The 19,356-nt window shown below is 34.4% G+C and overlaps 1 protein-coding gene across 11 annotated transcripts in view; it reads left to right on the forward strand.

Annotated features, from left to right (window-relative positions):
• LOC108029318 (unconventional myosin-VIIa) overlaps positions 1 to 19,356 on the forward strand; it is a 792,260-nt gene that overhangs the window by 5,462 nt on the left and 767,442 nt on the right. For 2 of the 11 annotated variants that reach the window (XR_007765658.1, XR_007765657.1), the window contains exons 3-4: positions 8,614 to 8,679; positions 8,743 to 8,921. The exons of the other annotated variants lie outside the window; for them this stretch is intronic. The gene's annotated coding sequence lies outside the window, so the exon portion shown is untranslated. Of the gene's footprint in view, positions 1 to 8,613; positions 8,680 to 8,742; positions 8,922 to 19,356 lie in introns of those variants that run through there. 11 annotated transcript variants of the gene reach the window in all.

Below are 19,356 nucleotides of genomic sequence, written 5' to 3' on the forward strand. Positions count from 1 at the left end.
ACATAACTTTATTGGCTTAAAAATAACATTTTATAATTAGTTCTGAATTTCGAATTAAATTTTATTAAAATCGGAACGATCGGATAACTAATGTGAAATAATATGAAACAAATTATAGCTTTGGGGCTTTTTGACAATTTATCTTATAATATTGGGAATATACATTTTTATGTTTTTAAGAATTTCGAATTAAATTTAATAAAATTATTGATTATTTTTTACAACTGCAAGGGTATATAAACTTCGGCTTACCGAAGTTAACTTCCTAACATCTTAATTATTAGCGGACAGTTGACGTGAAAAAATTAAAGGACCGAATTAAAATATCTTTGACAGTAAAAACAATACTCACGCAATTAATCCTTTTATTCTTAATGCATACATCAGTGTCTACATTAAGAGATCAATAATATATATACATTGTGAGGGAGACGTCATTTAATTTAAATCGAGCGTCCGGTAACTTTAAGATAGATAAGTTGGTTCCTTTGTTTTCGCCTTATATGCCTTATATGGCAACCCTGTAAACGTCATTATTCCAACCAGCGCGGACAACATTCGGAGCTTTCAGCATTCTCTTTTCACAACAATTTGGCAGAACCAGACGTCAAATTGTTTTTGTTACAAAAATATTAATAAGTTTGGGCAAAAAAGTCGAAATAACTCTTTGTCTTGACGAAGATCATCCTCACCAAGTCGACCTCGTCGTTTGCAATCAAATCGAGTTCAGTAGGTATTTCTGGAAGTTTTAAGCTGCTAGAATCGAACAACAGACAACCCTCATGGAATTTGCTCTTACGACAGTTATTGCTGTCCACAATCAAAACCCCCAACAATAGTTGCTTCCTAAGCCACCTTCGGCAAGTATCATAAACCTGCCAGCATCGGTTCTCGGACATTTAACCCGTTAATCTAATCCCGATTATCACAACCTCTCGCCGCCGAACAAGAGTTCATCCACGCGGTTCGATTGTGGTGGCATGTTCGTCTCGCGGACATAGTTCTGAGAGCATAGACTGACCGCGTTATCTACAAATACATAGATAAAAAGGAGCTATAGTTTCAAACTTCGGATAACTCTGTTGGGCAAAATAGAAGAGCGATATCAAGACATGCTATGGTATCACATTTTGTGCAACCAGATAAACCTATTCAATAACCAGATTAGTTTAGTTTTTAATTCAACGTTGTTATCCCGGTCATGCGAGCCCTACATCTGGTGTTCATAATCACTGGTATGGATGCCGTACAATCTAAGTCGTACATATCATATAATTTAACTTCTGAAGATTTTCAAACATCTTCAGGCCGTCGCTAACGGAGGAAAGCAGCTGATTTGTTTTGTGTACGGTCTAGACAAGATTTTAATGAGTAAGCGATGATGGCCCTAGACTTGAACCCAATATCATAATCATACTATATCGGAGTATTAGCGCAGTCAAATTTATGAAGTCCTTGCACTTTAGTTTGTAGACTTAAATAACTAAACCGATATATCGCTGAAATCCGAATGCCCTAACTAATTTTTGTTCTGGTAAGTTACTGGAATTTTTTGACATGAATTTTGATAGAATTCTCCAAATAGGAGAATAGTTAAATTAAATTTATAATTAAAATGAAGTAATTTTGAAACAATTTCCGTACAACCGGCACTACAGTAAAAACATAACAAGTGTCGTCCGATTTTTATAAAATTTAATTCAAAATTCTTTTAAAAAATATGTATAGAAATGATATTCCCAACACCGAAGCTATAATTCAAATCATTCATATTATTTTCCCACAAAATTTCAGATCGTCCCTATGACAGCTATATGATATAGTCGTCCGATTTTTATAAAACAAAAAACCCAACTTGCACCTAAGAATTTGCTCCCAAAATTTTGAGATTATATGTTAAAAATTACAAAAGCTATATATTTAAAAAATTATTTTCTGGCTGTTCCTATGGGAGCCATAAGGTCCGTCTGGTTCCGACTTATATACGGGCATGGATAGATCGCCTCGTCTAGTGACGCTAATCAAGAACATATATACGAGGTGTGTTCAAAAAGTAAGGTGACTTTGTATTTTCAAGAAAAACTATTTATTTATCAATATTAATGTTGTCCCCTTCAAACTAATCCCCTTCAGATACAATACACTTATGCCAACGGTTTTTCAAATCCTCAAAGCACTTCCCATAAGCACTTTTCGTTAAAGCCTTGAGCTCTTCCAGCGATGCAGTCTTTATCTCTTCAATCGTTGCGAATCTCCGTCCTTTCATAGGTCTCTTTAGTTTTGGGAACAAGAAAAAGTCACATGGGGCCAAATCCGGTGAATATTGTGGCTGAGGCATTATTGTGGTGTTGCTTTTGGCCAAAAAATCTCTCACAAGCAAAGATGAGTGAGCAGGGGCATTATCGTGATGCAAAAGCCATGAATTGTTTTTCCACAATTCTGGACGTTTCTTTCGTATTGCTTCTCGCAAACGGCACATAACTTCCAGATAATACTGTTTTACCATACGACCATATGGTAAGAACTCCTGATGCACCACGCCATGGTAATCGAAGAATACAGTGATCAAAACTTTGACATTTGATCGAACTTGGCGTGCTTTTTTCGGTCTTGGCTGACCTGGGCTCTTCCATTGCGACGATTGGGCTTTGGTTTCGATATCATAACCATATACCCATGATTCGTCACCAGTTATGACCCTTTTGAGTAAATCTGGGTCGTCGTTAACGTCATCCAACAGCTCTTGAGCGATTCTCATGCGACGGTTCTTTTGGTCAAAATTCAGCAATTCTGGAAAAAACTTCGCTGACACACGACTCATGCCCAAAACGTTTGAAAAAATTTCATGGCACGAGCTATCGCTTGGCTCGACATCTTCAGCAACTTCTCTGATAGTGATTCGACGATTTTCCAAAACAATTTTCTTCAATGCTTGAACGTTTTCATCAGTTGTTGACGTGCTTGGGCGTCCAGAGCGAGGCTCGTCATTGGCATCTTGGCCATCTTGGAAGAGTTTGTACCACTTGTAAAAATTTTAAGTGTTTCGAAGCGCGTATTTTTATTTTTTACACAAAATTTGATGCAAATCCTTTGATCCATGTTTTTCGATAGCAAAAAATCGCTGAGCACGCAAAACAACTTGTTACCTTTAGGCCTCTCACAACTAAACAAAAAAGGGGATTCAATTGAAACTTGGTACAGATGTTAGGGAAGAGTGTACCAACATAACAAAACAAAAAAAACTATAATCGAAAATATGTTGCCCGCGAAATTTGAAAAGTCACCTGACTTTTTGAACACACCTCGTAATTTATGGAGTTTGAACGTCTCCTTTACTGCATTTCAAACTTCTAACTAAAATAATTATATCCTCTGCAAGGGTATACAAATTACCAAGTACCTAGATTACCTAAACTGATTTGCGTATGCGGGCACATATTTAAGTAAGACTGTTTAAGTACGCTTTTTAGTTGGTAGTTAGTACGTTATTTAGAAAATAGTCACTTAAGTTATATTTTGCGATGAAGCAAACCCCTTTCCGTATAAGCATAAGCATAAGTTCCATACCAGTAGTTCGCAATGGAAAACCTAGCGGCCGGCTTGGTTTTATTAAAACCTTGTCAAAGGAATTTGATTTAAGATGTTGTTTATTTTGTTTGTCAGCCCTTCTGGAGTACAAAATACGGAAAATATGTTCATCGAATCGAAAATGTAAATTTAAACTGGATTCAAAACCTTTTTTACCTTTTTATTTAAGTATGTTTCTAATAAATTTACTCTTCATATTTTTTACACTGGGCACGCATCCATTGCTTAGTGATTTGTTTAGTTTATTTAAATTACATTTTCGTCACAGAAGCTGAAATCATAACTTTTTATTGTTGAAGGTGCGATCGTCACTATATTTTTACCTCGTTAAGAGGTTTTTTGTTTAATATCAAAGTTTTTTTTTAGATTTAAACAAATAATGTTAGAAAGGGGTACACATTTCAAAATACCTTTCTAATAACATGTAGCTTTATAGGTGTTTTCGCATCAAATTAGATGGTGGTATTTAGATAAATCGTGTTTAAAAGGCGTATATAGTAGCTTTAGTACTTCACATGCTAAGAGTACAAAAAGAGCTATTGAGCTATTTATAGCTGTTTTCTCGCCAAACTACCGAGTTTTTCCAAAAGTGGTAAAACTTATGTTTCTTATATTGAGCTGTTTAACACCGTCTAGAATTTTCAGGACTCTAAAATAACGTTTTGGTACAAACTGATAAACAACATTAAATTTTCAATTTAAAAAATGTTGTTTTAGGTTTTATTTTTGAACGGAGCATTTGATTTTGACAGTTGAGCTCTCATTCGACGCGTATCTTAATTGTCAGCGGCGGTAATTATCCCCCCGGCCCCAACAGATTAATTTTATAATTTAATCTTTTACGCTTTCACCACTTTTTTTTTTAAGTTTTGGTATGCAATTCTATTTAAATATTTTCATTTCTTCCAGTATATATAGAAGCCGCCTTTGCACACTCTTTTGTAGTGCTTCGTCACTACGTGGACTGCCGTCCACAGTGATTCAATATTATAATTAATCAAACTGTATACAATCTGCGTTGTTAGGATGGGCAATCAATATAATCTGAAAATTATATTAATACAAAATCTAACAGGTTTTAAATAAGTTTACAGATTTTTCAAATTTAAAAAACATTAGGTAAAAAATGTGACTTAAAAAAGTGTATAATTTTTACAACAACGACCCGTATATTCTTGATTAAGATCACTACCCGAGTCAATCTAGCCATATCCGTCCGTTGAAAGTTGGGATTTGGATTCTAGAACTACTTGTGCAGAGAAAGTTTTTCCAACAGGGTGCAACGTTTACTCTATCGGTCCGGTAGGCCGCACAGTCAACTCTTTAAAAATTGGGGCACATTCCTACAAACTCACCTGGTAAAAATGGTATGGCCAAACGAGACATATTCTTTGTTGAATTATAACCAGATAAAACATTAATGATGTTTACAACACTTGAGAAAAAGATTATCAAGTAGTTAAAACAAAGCCCCAGATTCAAAGAAAGGCTTTGTTTTCTTTGCATCCTTCTATTTCCCCAAGTTAGCCTTTGATTGTATCTTATTAGTTTATAAATGTCTTGCGTCCGCTAAGCCAGCCTAATATTGAATATGCTACTAAGGCCTCTATGGTGGAACAACCTGCTCACGACAGGCTCTTGGAACTACCAAATAACTTACAAAACAGCAAAAGGCTGTTGTAAATGCCCGATCGGCGGCAATTAAAAAGACTTTTGCAACGCGACTAAGCTCGCCGATGGACTTCACTGACTATGGATTAAAAATCATAGTTTGGAACATGGAAAAATTTAGTTAGCAAATCCTTAGAGGTTGAGCATCTCCAGGAAAATAATATTGACATTTTGTAAATCTCAGAGACACATTCGAATGCTGTGCACTGCGCCAACCACCCCGATGATAGAAATCTTGGTGGTGCAGATGTCATTATCAAATCGTCCCTGGACTATCACCCAAGCAACACAATAACTGAGTCTCACCTGCAACCCATTCCTATCAATTTGGTCACGTCGTTGGAAGAATTTCGTTTAGCGCCATTGGCATTTGTCATTCGTGACCAGCTGAGAATCCGCTTTATTATTGGAGGTGATTGGAATGCACACCATAGCTTGGCCTCTTGGGAACACTTTGATGTCTGTTGTAACCAGCTCAGCCATGCAGATTCTGGCCACTAGGGGGCCCACGTACTTTTCCTGGATCAATGATCATATTCCGACTGGCATTGATTTTGCGGTGCATAGAGGTATCCCGTGCAGCAACCTTTCCAACCCTTAGTGATCGAGTCTTTCCTGTGATCATATTCCGATCCTGATATATTTCTCCGTTGCTGCCTATCAGGTCATTGTCAAAACTAGGCTTTACCTTGGGGCTTGGATATTAGAAGTCCCAGTGCCAGGCTGACTGCTTTAAATGAAGATAACGCTCTGTTGCCACTATTGCCTGAGGTACTTTGGAAGCTCGTTGTGTTATTTCTGGACAATAGGATGTTTTTCCGTTGGCATTCGTTGATGCGTTGCCCACAGAAAAGTTTCTTGGCGCGGTTCTGTACAAAACTTACACTTTGGATTACTGCATTTCTAGCCATTTGAAGCACCCTTCTTGAAACACAAATCGTTAAAAGCAGCGATGATGTGTTACCCAAACACTCCTTTAACGGAACTCCTACCTGTCTGCCGTGATGCCCTATGTCACAACAGTGCGCTGTTTTTTTAAGAAACTGCTATTAACAACTAAAGCTGCACACCTCAGCAGACATGGTGATTGGAGACACCATACAATGGCCCATCATGTACACCTAAACAGCATATACTCGCCACCTGAATGCTGTAGCAAACCACTAACCGACCAGAAGCTAAGGGTACAATTCATTACGTCCTGATATACGCCTAGACTAAGACGCCGCACAGCGCATTAGAGCGGTTCTAAAAACGAAGTCCAAAATTGAATACCGTAGGCGCTGGTTTAAGAGTTGTGGGAGTCACAGCGGACAGAGCACTGTAGCAAATATACTGTTTAAATATACAATGTATATATGTGTTCTCGAATATATAATCGTATTCAGGTGTTGTAACAAGAATTTACACAAAACAAAAATTTGTAATACTGGCATAAATAAAATTGTAATTTAAAGTCTGTTTAAGAATCTTCTTAACCCAGTCAGTACTTATGGAAAATAGCAAATTTTTGTTAAAATCTAAATTAATAACTTTTTACTTGTCGTAAAAAGTTACATTTATTAATAGTAACAGTTTTCAAACAAAACTATAATAACTACAAAATAATTTTTTTCAAATGTGTATTATTCCAGTATGTATTATTTTATCTTTTTTGTAATACGTTTTTCTGACAATCATGAAATTCTAACCTCTTCTAAAAAAATGGATATATACCAGCAGTAAAGCGACTGTTCCCAATACTGCACAACACCCCCTGTGCGATTCCTATAATCTTAAAACTTTATAATTAATGGTCAGATTGGTTGTATGTTTATTTATGTATTAAATTATAATTAAATCTTTTTAAAAATCTTTTAAAATTTGGGCTCTAAAGAGACTAGAGACTTAGAGCGGGCATGGCACCTCTAAAATCGTCGTGCCTAATTCCAACTTTTTAGGTCTTATAGCTTTCAAGATCTCAACGGTCTTACGAACGAGCGGACATGTCTATTTCGACTCGGGTATATAATATATATGCTTTAATAGCCCGAAAACACTTCCTTCTTGTTACACACTTTCTGACGAATGTAATATATCATTTTACTATAGGAGTAACGGGACATCAGACCTTCACCTAATAGTTGTAAATTAAATAATGAAGATCATAATTTTGTACATCAAGTTAGCGAGTTTTGGTAATAAGCCGTTTTTTCATTTTTTATCATTATACGGGGGTTCTCTAAACATAACGTAAAACCAGGATTCAAAAAGCTATGTTATATTTTAATTTTAATTTGATCACTCCCATATCAACGCCCAGAATCCGACCCCATAAACTATATGTATTCTTGATCAGCATCACTAGACGAGGCGATCTATCCACTTCCGTCAGTTCGTCCGTTTCTACGCAAAGTAGCCTCTCAGTTTTAAAGCTATCGGGCTGAAACTTTCCCAAAAGTCTTCTTTCTTTTGCAGGAAGTATAAGTCAGAACCAGCCGGATCGGACAACTATATCTTATAGCTCCTATAAGAATAATCGGGAAAAAATATTTTTTTGTATTTTTGAAAATTGCTTGGAAATAACATTTTTTAATTAGTTCTGATTTTCGAATTTAATTTTATCAAAATAGGACGACTATATCATACAGCTGTCATAGGAACGATCGGAAAATTTATGGGAAAATAAAATATATAAATAATAATAAAATTCTGGAAATAAAATTTAGTACAATCGTCTTGTAATAGGGAATGTAATCATTACGAGATTTAAATTAAATCTCAATAAATTATTAATAGTTTTGAATAAAAAATTACTTATTTAGTTTTATAAAAACGGTAACTGAAGAATTAATTTATTTATTTTACTCATACTGTTTTTCATCCTCTCTAAATAATTTGTTATTAAGCGAGGATTCTGCACAATCTAATAATATATCTGTTAATCCTCATCTTAAGATCAAGGGAATACATTTTTATACAATCTTAAACATATGTGTGTATGTGTGGATCACTGAATAAAATGGTTATTTAGTAAAGTATTTGTTTTTTGGATTTCTCACTACTATTTAAGCGCTCAAAAAATATTAGTCTGAATAGGTACAAGGATTTTTTGCCAGAATGTCATGTGGCAAGTGTTTCGCTTGAGCCACTAGGACGATTAATTCGAAAAACGAACCAGAAAAAACCTTCTTAAATTCGATATCTTAAAAATGTTCATATATTATTGATATTATTGATATAATGGCAAGGTAGCAGGACAGACCAAAAACTCTATTGGATTGAGATCAAATGACCCAACCCTAAAAATTATTTTATATGTTTAATTAGACCTATGTATACAATATATAACAAATTTAATAATTTTGTTTTTAGGTGGTCCTTATTCCAGAGAATGACCCACTATGTATTACCCCACTACTTTTTTAGAGCATCGTTTGGGTAAATATTTAATAATTATTCAATTTTCAAATATTAATTGTAATTTTTTGAATATAAATGTAGACCCAAACCATTTCGCTGCCGCCGCCACGCTGTAATGCGTCTTCAAACTCTGAAATAAATACATATTTGTATATTTGTACTTTGCTTAATTTTTAATTCTGTAAAAACGTTTTTCATCTTAATAAAACGCTTTGATAAATAATAGTGTTGCTTTGTACACTATTAACATATGAAAACAAGCCTTGAATGTACAAAAATTCACTAATTTAAAGCGGGGAAGCCTTAAATATGCACTATATAGTTTTAGGTACCTGTTAGATAATTAATAATAATTTATTGGTGTTAGCTAATTTACAAATCAACATTATTCTAAAATAAACCTTAACTTACCTTTTGTAAGTTTTAGCATCAATGCAAAGGTAACATAAATGCCGCTCAAGATACAAGACTTTTCATAACGTACCAATTTAGAAATAACTACGAATTTGTGTAAAAAAAAACAGAATTTTGGTAAAAAAAATTTGTTAAGACACAACTAATAGTAACTCCAAAAATACCTGCTTGAAATTGTTATATACTACATATACTTTATATTCAAATTCATTTGGTTTAACGCCCAGACGAGTCTTGTATTATTCGATATTTTTTTGTGTGCTTTATTTATATTTTCAGTTTTCTGTTCCAAATAAACAATAAAGGCCCCTATTTTATCCGCTAATATACGGAGTATATCACTACCACGTACTGTTGACCTTGTTCAATACTTTATTTTATAAATTGTGTAGGTGCGCAAAATTTTTTTTTCAAATTAAAAAGGTAAGAACATGATTGTTAAACAAAAACGTAGTTCACTTATGTCGAAATAGTGATTTTAAAGGAATCTTAAATTTAGCTTTCGGAAACATTTATTCCAAATAAAAATATACTTTTTAAGGTACCAAAAATAATGAATAAATGAAATAATACCCAATAATACACAATGCTACATTAAAAAATGTTATTATTGAGTTTTAATAAAATTGCTTAACTTACTGAAATTACCGATTTCCTTCACATTACTGCAAAGGGTATCCAAAATTAAATATTTAGTATCGTATTATCCAATTATTATATGATTATGTGAATTATGTGAAATATTATGAGTCCGTTGAGTATTTGTGTATGGTAGAAATCTACGCATGCTTCCATCTTAACCAGGGCCTTATATCCGGGATGGTCTGTGTTTCCCATGTCCTTTAACAGTTTTACTACAGTTTTGGAACTGGCCTCGGCCTTTGCTCTTCGTTTCAAGTACTCGCCTAGGCCGCATGTTTTCTTCGCTTCCCATCTATACATCTGTCCATCAATTACAATCGCCGTGATACAGAGAAAGCTGTCAGTACTGAAATGCTATTAATGACATTAAAAAATTGAAATTGTACGGTGTTTACTCCAGTACAAGATCTAAACAAAATCTGTCTTAAAATAAAAATAGTAAATAGAATGATAACTCCCACAATTATTCAAACATCGAGGGAAAAAGCATAAAAAATACAAAACAAGGAAGAACGCTAAAGTCGAGTGCCTCGACTATCAGATACTCAGCTTGAGGGAGAAAAATAAAAATGGAGATATATAATCAGCAAAGAATTATTCTAAAGCGCCACCTACCGGCTATTTTGGTATATGTTATGTGGGCGGCAGACAGTTTTAAGCGTTTTGGTCGCTTGGAGGCGTTAGAGTGGGCGTGGCAAATATTTTATTAGGTCAATCAAAGGTTTTAATAAAACAAATACTTTTTAGCAAAAACAAATTTCAAGCATGACAACTGTCGCCATCACAGTTTCAAGTGGTTAGTGGGCGTAAGATTGGGCGTGGCACATTTTTGTTCTATCATAAAAACTGTAGGCGCTACAGATTTTCGGGGATTGTGGGCGTTCAAATGGGCGTTGAAACCGCGCTGAAACAAACTTACGCTGCGCAGGAACCCCAGGAATCTGCGTGCCAAGTCTGGCGGTTGTAAATTTTATAGTTTCCGAGATCTCAGCGTTCATACGGACATACAGACAGACTGACATGGCTAGATTGACTCGGCTAGTGATCCTGATCAAGAATATATATACTTTATGGGGTCGGAAACGCTTCCTTCTACCTGTTACATTCTTTCCGACGAATTTAGTAATTACAAATAAAATAATACACCCTTCCATTTGCTAATTACTTTTTACAACCCATGAAATATTGAAAGGTTATAAAATAATTTCTAACTTTAAAGGACTTTTTCGTTCTTTTGTTTGGTTTTGCTTGAGTAAATTTGCAAATATTAGGATTTTATTTTAATTTTGAGAAATATTTAAATCGTTTTTATAGGTAGAGAAGTGCAATTGAAGTTGACAGTATAAGAAGTGGTTTCTACCACATGGACTATATTGTATTATATTTATGTAAATATATACACGCAGCTAGAAAGCATTAAAAAATTAAGAGTGCAATTCTTAAAGAAACAAAGAATCTGGAATTTTTACTATGACTATATTTTAAGACATTTGCAAGAGTTTGAACCTGTTTTACGAAAAATAGTTTTTCAAGGATAAGTGTTTTTTAAAGATTTTTTAAGAATAGTATCGTCGTGTTTTTAAATATAATTCGAGTTGCCCTTCACCAATTTAGGTGATATATGTTTTAGCTTAACGTTTAATTTTGCCGAGGGGAGTAACATAAAACCCCTTACGTTGATCAATAATAAAATTCAGATTTAATGCGCAAGTAAAGCTATAAACAATATTGCTGTATTTATTTTTCCTTGGATTTAGTACTTAGTAAATCGTACTGTTTTATGTCGTATTATGTCGAGATTATACAATACAGATGCCAATGTTCAACAGTCAATAAATAGTTAAAAAATTCCAAATTTTTAAAGGTTTCGAATTGTAGATCACCATATACTTGCCGTAGCTTATTCATTTATTAATGTCAAAGGGTAAAGTTGTCAAAAAATTATAACCTTTTTTGGTGAAGTGCAACTCGAATTATAATTTAAATAACTTAAACGGAGTTCCCCAGAAAAATATCTTGATTTTGGGGATAGCTACATTTTGGGAAGTCAAAGGAAGGCAAATTTCTAATTTTTGCTTTTTTGGCGAAATGGTCACAGAGAAGGACGCACTGACGCATTATCATAATGCAAAAAACCAAGAGTTTTTCTGTGAAAGGGATTTCTGTAATAAGAAAAACAACCTTCACGTTTGAGTTCTGAATAAAAACTAATTTTATTTTTCTAAGTCTTAGCTTACGTGACTAACATAAAATTCTTATGATATACTGGTCTAGGATATACCATGGTTTAGGCAGAGACACATATGTTTGCCTGAGCGGAAGCCTTATCAACGGTCTCCCGCAGGCGTTTCTTTTGTACAGTGTGAGAACTGTACTTATGGTCAGGCTCAAGTGGCTTGTAATTTTTGGAGAAATGGTCACAGAGAATGCAAAAAACCAAGAGTTTTTCTGTGAAAGGGATTTCTGTAATAAGAAAAACAACCTTCACGTTTGAGTTCTGAATAAAAACTAATATTATTTTTCTAAGTCTTATCTTACGTGACTAACATAAAATTCTTATGATATACTGGTCTAGGATATACCATGGTCTAGGCAGAGACACATCTGTTTGTCTGAGCGGGAGCCTTATCAACGGTCTCCCGCAGGCGTCTCTTTTGTACAGTGTGAAAACTGTACTTATGGTCAGGCTCAAGTGGCTTGTACTTAATATTACAACTATATATAATGGACGTTGATGCTCTTCGAACAGTACAAACAAGTGGCCCAACGACACCAGGCTCGTGCTTGTTACGTGCGGGGCCCTTTTATCAATTTGTGCAAAAAATGAGAGTTCGCGAGGAAGATACATAAAACAAATAAAGACGGGACACAGATGAAAATAAAAGGCACAACTAAGAATGAAGAAAATGAGTTAAAATATTAATTTTTAATACCGGGATAGAAGTTGAAATGCAACTTAAATGATAAAGTTTATTATAGTTATAACATAGAACGCGAATGGGCTCGTGCAGACAAAAATTCGACGTATAACGTGGCAAATTTAGAGGATAATAATTTCGTGTTAGTCTAAAAGTAACATTTAATGTTACGCGATTTAAAAGATCAGCAGAATAATTGTCACCTCTTATAAGATTTTGTAGTATCAAGCATTGTTCTACGATTTACAATTGTAGGTAAATTGAGCAATTGTAACCTACTCTGGTAGGAAGGTAGCCTTACGTTTTGATCCAAGTTCAAACTACGCAGGGCAAATAAGAGAATTTTTTTGTACTGACTCAATACGGTCGATGTGCACTTGATATTGTGGACTCCAAACCGACGAACAATATTCCAAAATACAATGGATAAGGGAGTAAAACAGGTAAATTGGTCGTATGAGGGTCATCAAATTCTTTTGACCAACGCTTTATAAACCCAAGAACACTCGTGGCTTTGTTAACAGTGGACATAATGTGGCAGTCAAATTTAAGTTTAGGGTCCAGAAGAACACCTAAATCGTTAAGTGAATATATACGGTCAAGTGGCGTATTTTTAAGAAAGTAACTGATAGTAACTGATAAACGTAGGAGTAACCCTATAAAAGTCATAACGTTGCATTTAAGGCAGTTCAAATTTAAAAGGTTGTACTCACACCATCCATTAAAACAATCAATATCTGACCGTAAGTTAAGTCCCGACACTTTATCATTATATGATAAACAAAGCTTAACACGAGAATGTGTTATGATTGAGGGAAGATCGTTAATAAATAAAGTAAACAGCAAAGGGCCCAAATGACTACCCTGAGGCACTCCAGATGTCACGTAGATCAATTTTGAAACAGCATTTTTGAATATAACCCTCCGAGTCCTACCAATCAAGTAACATGGAACCCAAGATAATAGATTAGCAGATTGATATATGCAAACATCTCAGCGAATCTTTAAAATATTGCACACCCTGCAACACCCCCACCTACCGTCAAGTATTTTATCTGCTAATAGCAGTTTAAACTTACTCTCATAAAAAGATTTTTTTTGGCGCTAGAAAGATTTCAGCGAGGCAGTATGGGCATGACATATTGCTAAAATACACCCAGAACTTCCAGTATTCAAATCCTAACTTTCTATCTTTTATAGTTTCTGTACAGACAGAAATGGCTATTGATCGCTTGTTCTTTATAGAATCGGTAACGATTCCGTCAACCTGTTAGATACTTTGCCAGGATTTTTGATCAATTATAAAGCACTCAATTAGAGCACCAATGCAGGTCAATGATGTCCGCATCCCAGAATGGCTTTATGAAACATAGATCAACGTCTAAGGACCTTCCAGAATAAATAATACTCTATACTCAAATATGCTTTCATGATTTCCTATTATGTTGACTCAGAAAATTACTTTTTAAAGTTCAATCTCTTGTGGACGTGACCTCGGGTGTTCCTCAAGGGAGTATCCTAAGACCCCCATTCCGATGATGTAAAACCGCCGAATAAATTTTTTGTTGTGCTCAGCTATTTTGTAGGTATGAACATGTGCAACTAAAAAGGTAAAACGCCTTCTCAAATTGTGCAACAATGTTGCGTGTTTGTTGTTTTGTTTCTATTATAAAAACTGTAGGTACTACAGATTTTCGCGGATTATGGGCTTTGAAGTGGGCTAAAACTTGCCCTGCGGAGGTAGCCCAGGAATCTGCATGCCAAGTTTGACTGTTTAGGTCTTATAGTTTCCAAGAAATCACATTCATACGGACAGACAGACAGACTGACATTGCTAGATTGACTCGGCTAGTGATCCTGATCAAGAATATATATACTTTATGGGGTCGGAAACGCTTCCTTCTACCTGTTACATACTTTCCGACGAATTTAGTAATTACAAATAAAATATTAACAAGGCTAGCAATAATTCCCATAATACACCCTTCCACTTGCTAATTACTTTTTACAACCCATAAAATATTGAAATATTGAAAGGTTATAAAATAATTTCTAACTTTAAAGGACTGTTTCGTTCTTTTGTTTGGTTTTGCTTGAGTAAATTTGCAAATATTAGGATTTGATTTTTATTTGGAGAAATATTTAAAACGTTTTTAGAGGTAGAGAAGTGCAATTGAAGTTGACAGTATAAGAAGTGGTTTCTACCACCTGGACTATATTGTATTATATTTATGTAAATATATACACGCAGCTAGAAAGCATTAAAAAATTAAGAGTGCATATCTTAAAGAAACAAAGAATCTGGAATTTTTATTATTTATTATGACTATATTTTAAGACATTTGCAAGAGTTAGAACCTGTTTTACGAAAAATAGTTTTTCAAGGATAGGTGTTTTTTAAAGATTTTTTAAGTATAGTATCTTCATGTTTTTAAATATAATTCGAGTTGCCCTTCACCAATTTAGGTGATATATGTTTTAGCTTAACGTTTAATTTTGCCGAGGGGAGTAACATAAAACCCCTTACGTTGATCAATAATAAAATTCAGATTTAATGCGCAAGTAAAGCTATAAATAATATTGCTGTATTTATTTTTCCTTGGATTTAGTACTTAGTAAATCGTACTGTTTTATGTCGTATTATGTCGAGATTATACAATACAGATGCCAATGTTCAACAGTCAATAAATAGTTAAAAAATTCCAAATTTTTAAAGGTTTCGAATTGTAGATCACCATATACTTGCCGTAGCTTATTCATTTATTAATGTCAAAGGGTAAAGTTGTCAAAAAATTATAACCTTTTTTGGTGAAGTGCAACTCGAATTATAATTTAAATAACTTAAACGGAGTTCCCCAGAAAAATATCTTGATTTTGGGGATAGCTACATTTTGGGAAGTCAAAGGAAGGCAAATTTCTAATTTTTGCTTTTTTGGCGAAATGGTCACAGAGAAGGACGCACTGACGCATTATCATAATGCAAAAAACCAAGAGTTTTTCTGTGAAAGGGATTTCTGTAATAAGAAAAACAACCTTCACGTTTGAGTTCTGAATAAAAACTAATTTTATTTTTCTAAGTCTTAGCTTACGTGACTAACATAAAATTCTTATGATATACTGGTCTAGGATATACCATGGTTTAGGCAGAGACACATATGTTTGCCTGAGCGGAAGCCTTATCAACGGTCTCCCGCAGGCGTTTCTTTTGTACAGTGTGAGAACTGTACTTATGGTCAGGCTCAAGTGGCTTGTAATTTTTGGAGAAATGGTCACAGAGAATGCAAAAAACCAAGAGTTTTTCTGTGAAAGGGATTTCTGTAATAAGAAAAACAACCTTCACGTTTGAGTTCTGAATAAAAACTAATATTATTTTTCTAAGTCTTATCTTACGTGACTAACATAAAATTCTTATGATATACTGGTCTAGGATATACCATGGTCTAGGCAGAGACACATCTGTTTGTCTGAGCGGGAGCCTTATCAACGGTCTCCCGCAGGCGTCTCTTTTGTACAGTGTGAAAACTGTACTTATGGTCAGGCTCAAGTGGCTTGTACTTAATATTACAACTATATATAATGGACGTTGATGCTCTTCGAACAGTACAAACAAGTGGCCCAACGACACCAGGCTCGTGCTTGTTACGTGCGGGGCCCTTTTATCAATTTGTGCAAAAAATGAGAGTTCGCGAGGAAGATACATAAAACAAATAAAGACGGGACACAGATGAAAATAAAAGGCACAACTAAGAATGAAGAAAATGAGTTAAAATATTAATTTTTAATACCGGGATAGAAGTTGAAATGCAACTTAAATGATAAAGTTTATTATAGTTATAACATAGAACGCGAATGGGCTCGTGCAGACAAAAATTCGACGTATAACGTGGCAAATTTAGAGGATAATAATTTCGTGTTAGTCTAAAAGTAACATTTAATGTTACGCGATTTAAAAGATCAGCAGAATAATTGTCACCTCTTATAAGATTTTGTAGTATCAAGCATTGTTCTACGATTTACAATTGTAGGTAAATTGAGCAATTGTAACCTACTCTGGTAGGAAGGTAGCCTTACGTTTTGATCCAAGTTCAAACTACGCAGGGCAAATAAGAGAATTTTTTTGTACTGACTCAATACGGTCGATGTGCACTTGATATTGTGGACTCCAAACCGACGAACAATATTCCAAAATACAATGGATAAGGGAGTAAAACAGGTAAATTGGTCGTATGAGGGTCATCAAATTCTTTTGACCAACGCTTTATAAACCCAAGAACACTCGTGGCTTTGTTAACAGTGGACATAATGTGGCAGTCAAATTTAAGTTTAGGGTCCAGAAGAACACCTAAATCGTTAAGTGAATATATACGGTCAAGTGGCGTATTTTTAAGAAAGTAACTGATAGTAACTGATAAACGTAGGAGTAACCCTATAAAAGTCATAACGTTGCATTTAAGGCAGTTCAAATTTAAAAGGTTGTACTCACACCATCCATTAAAACAATCAATATCTGACCGTAAGTTAAGTCCCGACACTTTATCATTATATGATAAACAAAGCTTAACACGAGAATGTGTTATGATTGAGGGAAGATCGTTAATAAATAAAGTAAACAGCAAAGGGCCCAAATGACTACCCTGAGGCACTCCAGATGTCACGTAGATCAATTTTGAAACAGCATTTTTGAATATAACCCTCCGAGTCCTACCAATCAAGTAACATGGAACCCAAGATAATAGATTAGCAGATTGATATATGCAAACATCTCAGCGAATCTTTAAAATATTGCACACCCTGCAACACCCCCACCTACCGTCAAGTATTTTATCTGCTAATAGCAGTTTAAACTTACTCTCATAAAAAGATTTTTTTTGGCGCTAGAAAGATTTCAGCGAGGCAGTATGGGCATGACATATTGCTAAAATACACCCAGAACTTCCAGTATTCAAATCCTAACTTTCTATCTTTTATAGTTTCTGTACAGACAGAAATGGCTATTGATCGCTTGTTCTTTATAGAATCGGTAACGATTCCGTCAACCTGTTAGATACTTTGCCAGGATTTTTGATCAATTATAAAGCACTCAATTAGAGCACCAATGCAGGTCAATGATGTCCGCATCCCAGAATGGCTTTATGAAACATAGATCAACGTCTAAGGACCTTCCAGAATAAATAATACTCTATACTCAAATATGCTTTCATGATTTCCTATTATGTTGACTCAGAAAATTACTTTTTAAAGTTCAATCTCTTGTGGACGTGACCTCGGGTGTTCCTCAAGGGAGTATCCTAAGACCCCCATTCCGATGATGTAAAACCGCCGAATAAATTTTTTGTTGTGCTCAGCTATTTTGTAGGTATGAACATGTGCAACTAAAAAGGTAAAACGCCTTCTCAAATTGTGCAACAATGTTGCGTGTTTGTTGTTTTGTTTCTATTATAAAAACTGTAGGTACTACAGATTTTCGCGGATTATGGGCTTTGAAGTGGGCTAAAACTTGCCCTGCGGAGGTAGCCCAGGAATCTGCATGCCAAGTTTGACTGTTTAGGTCTTATAGTTTCCAAGAAATCACATTCATACGGACAGACAGACAGACTGACATTGCTAGATTGACTCGGCTAGTGATCCTGATCAAGAATATATATACTTTATGGGGTCGGAAACGCTTCCTTCTACCTGTTACATACTTTCCGACGAATTTAGTAATTACAAATAAAATATTAACAAGGCTAGCAATAATTCCCATAATACACCCTTCCACTTGCTAATTACTTTTTACAACCCATAAAATATTGAAATATTGAAAGGTTATAAAATAATTTCTAACTTTAAAGGACTGTTTCGTTCTTTTGTTTGGTTTTGCTTGAGTAAATTTGCAAATATTAGGATTTGATTTTTATTTGGAGAAATATTTAAAACGTTTTTAGAGGTAGAGAAGTGCAATTGAAGTTGACAGTATAAGAAGTGGTTTCTACCACCTGGACTATATTGTATTATATTTATGTAAATATATACACGCAGCTAGAAAGCATTAAAAAATTAAGAGTGCATATCTTAAAGAAACAAAGAATCTGGAATTTTTATTATTTATTATGACTATATTTTAAGACATTTGCAAGAGTTAGAACCTGTTTTACGAAAAATAGTTTTTCAAGGATAGGTGTTTTTTAAAGATTTTTTAAGTATAGTATCTTCATGTTTTTAAATATAATTCGAGTTGCCCTTCACCAATTTAGGTGATATATGTTTTAGCTTAACGTTTAATTTTGCCGAGGGGAGTAACATAAAACCCCTTACGTTGATCAATAATAAAATTCAGATTTAATGCGCAAGTAAAGCTATAAATAATATTGCTGTATTTATTTTTCCTTGGATTTAGTACTTAGTAAATCGTACTGTTTTATGTCGTATTATGTCGAGATTATACAATACAGATGCCAATGTTCAACAGTCAATAAATAAATTTAAAAATCTAAATTTTTAAAGGTTTCGAATTGTAGATCACCATATACTTGCCGTAGCCTATTCATATATTAATGTTAAAGGGTCAAGTTGTGAAAAAATTATAACCTTTTTTGGTGAAGTGCAACTCGAATTATAATTTAAATAACTTAAACGGATTTCCCCAGAAAAATATTTTGATTTTGGGGGAAGCTACATTTTGGGAAGTCAAAAGAAGCCAAATTTTGGGAAGTCAAAGGAAGCCAAATTTCTAATTTTT

The sequence above is a fragment of the Drosophila biarmipes genome, unplaced genomic scaffold (assembly GCF_025231255.1).
Source record: "Drosophila biarmipes strain raj3 unplaced genomic scaffold, RU_DBia_V1.1 ptg000022l, whole genome shotgun sequence".
Classification (NCBI taxonomy): domain Eukaryota; kingdom Metazoa; phylum Arthropoda; class Insecta; order Diptera; family Drosophilidae; genus Drosophila; species Drosophila biarmipes.